The sequence below is a fragment of the Capra hircus genome, chromosome 10 (assembly GCF_001704415.2).
Source record: "Capra hircus breed San Clemente chromosome 10, ASM170441v1, whole genome shotgun sequence".
Classification (NCBI taxonomy): domain Eukaryota; kingdom Metazoa; phylum Chordata; class Mammalia; order Artiodactyla; family Bovidae; genus Capra; species Capra hircus.
Genome location: NC_030817.1, coordinates 51,827,142 through 51,830,176, shown reverse-complemented (window position 1 = coordinate 51,830,176; position 3,035 = coordinate 51,827,142).

The following is a 3,035-nucleotide window of genomic DNA, read 5'->3' as shown; positions in this document are numbered from 1 at the left end:
TCAAATGATGCAGAAAAAAATCTGCAAAATTCAATATCCATTCATGATAACTCACAGCAAATGAAAAATGGTTGGGGGAAACCTTCCTCAATCTAGAAAAAAACTCTATAAAACACCTACAGCTAATATCATCCTTAATACTGAAACCCTAATAACGTTCCCCCTAAAATAAGGAACAAAGAAAGTCACTATCACAGGCCGAATTTCCCTCTGCCTTTGCACTTAGAGCCCATAATTCCCTTTCTGTCTCAATGAAATTATGTTTATATCCCCTACTCAGTTCAGTTCAGTTCAGTCGTGTCCGACTCTTTGCAACCCCATGAATTGCAGCACTCCAGGCCTCCCTGTCCATCACCAACTCCCGGAGTTCACTCAGACTCACAGGCGCTCAGCCTTCTTCACAGTCCAACTCTCACATCCATACATGACCACTGGAAAAACCATAGCCTTGACTAGACGGACCTTAGTTGGCAAAGTAATGTCTCTGCTTTTGAATATGCTATCTAGGTTGGTCATGACTTTTCTTCCAAGGAGTAACCATCTTTTAATTTCATGGCTGCAATCACCATCTGCAGTGATTTTGGAGCCCCCCAAAATAAAGTCTGACACTGTTTCCACTGTTTCCCCACCTATTTCCCATGAAGTGATGCGACCGGATGCCATGATCTTCGTTTTCTAAATGTTGACTTCAAGCCAACTTTTTCACTCTCCTCTTTCACTTTCATCAAGAGGCTTTTAGGCTCCTCTTCACTTTCTGCCATAAGGGTGGTGGTATCTGCATATCTGAGGTTATTGATATTTCTCCCAGCAATCTTGATTCCAGCTTGTGATTCTTCCAGCCCAGCATTTCTCATGATGTACTCTGCATATAAGTGAAATAAGCAGGGTGACAATATACAGCCTTGACATACTCCTTTTCCTATTTGGAACCAGTCTGTTGTTCCATGTCCAGTTCTAACTGTTGCTTCCTGACCTGCATATAGATTTCTCAATAAGGCAGGTCAGGTGGTCTGGTATTCCCATCTCTCTCAGAATTTTCCACAGTTTATTGTGATCCACACAGTCAAAGGCTTTGGCATAGTCAATAAGGCAGAAATAGATGTTTTTCTGGAACTCTCTTGCTTTTTCGATGATCCAGCGATGTTGGCAAGTTATCTCTGGTTCCTCTGCTTTTCTAAAACCTGCTTGAACATCAGGGAGTTCACGCTTCACATATTGTTGAAGTCTTGCTTGGAGAATTTTGAGCATTAATTTCCTAGCGTGTGAGATGAGTGCAATTGTACAGTAGTTTGAGCATTCTTTGGCATTGCCTTTCTTTGGGATTGGAATGAAAACTGACCTTTTCCAGTTCTGTGGCCACTGCTGAGTTTTCCAAATTTGCTGGCATATTGAGTGCAGCACTTTCACAGCATCATCTTTCAGGATTTGAAACAGCTCCACTGGAATTCTATCACCTCCACTAGCTTTGTTCATACTGATGTTTTCTAAGGCCCACTTGACTTCACATTCCAGGATGTCTGGCTCTAGATGAGTGATCACAGCATCGTGATTATCTGGGTCGTGAAGATCTTTTTTGTACAGTTCTTCTGTGTATTCTTGCCACCTCTTCTTAATATCTTCTGCTTCTGTTAGGTCCATAACATTTCTGTCCTTTATCGAGCCCATCTTTGCATGAAATGTTCCCTTGGTATCTCTAATTTCCTTGAAGAGATCTCTAGTCTTTCCCATTCTGTTGTTTTCCTCTATTTCTTTGCATTGATCGCTGAGGAAGGCTTTCTTATCTCTTCTTGCTCATCTTTGGAACTCTGCATTCAGATGCTTATATCTTTCCTTTTCTCCTTTGCTTTTCGCTTCTCTTCTTTTCACAGCTATTTGGAAGGCCTCCCCAGACAGCCACTTTGCTTTTTTGCATTTCTTTTCCATGGGGATGGTCTTGATCCCTCTCTCCTGTACCATGTCATGAACCTCATTCCATAGTTCATCAGGCACTCTATCTATCAGATCTAGGCCCTTAAATCTATTTCTCACTTCCACTGTATAATCATAAGGGATTTGATTTAGGTCATACCTAAATGGTCTAGTGGTTTTCCCTACTTTCTTCAATTTCAGTCTGAATTTGGTAATAAGGAGTTCATGATCTGAGCCACAGTCAGCTCCTGGTCTTGTTTTTGCTGACTGTATAGAGCTTCTCCATCATTGGCTGCAAAGAATATAATCAATCTGATTTTGGTGTTGACCATCTGGTGATGTCCATGTGTAGAGTCTTCTCTTGTGTTGTTGGAAGAGGGTGTTTGCTATGACCAGTGCATTTTCTTGGCAAAACTCTATTAGTCTTTGCCCTGCTTCATTCTGTACTTCAAGGCCAAATTTGCCTGTTACTCCAGGTGTTTCTTGACTTCCTCCTTTTGCATTCCAGTCCCCTATAATGAAAAGGACATCTTTTTTGGGTGTTAGTTCTAAAAGGTCTTGTAGGTCTTCATAGAACCATTCAACTTCAGCTTCTTTAGCATTACTGGTTGGGGCATAGACTTGGATTACTGTGATACTGAATGGTTTGCCTTGGAAACGAACAGAGATCATTCTGTCGTTTTTGAGATTGCATCCAAGTACTGCATTTCGGACTCTTTTGCTGACCATGATGGCTACTCCATTTCTTCTGAGGGATTCCTGTCCACAGTAGGAGATATAATGGTCATGTGAGTTAAATTCACCCATTCCAGTCCATTTAAGTTCGCTGATTCCTTGAATGTCTACGTTGACTCTTGCCATCTCTTGTTTGACCACTTCCAATTTGCCTTGATTCATGGACCTGACATTCCAGGTTCCTATGCAATATTGCTCTTTACAGCATCAGACTTTGTTTCTACCACCAGTCACATCCACAGCTGGGTATTGTCTTTGTTTTATCTCCATCCCTTCTTTCTTTCTGGAGTTATTTCTCCACTGATCTCCAGTAGCATATTGGACACCTACTGACCTGGGGATTTCAGGGATAATTTAATTTAATAATTTAATTAATTTAATAATAAATCATT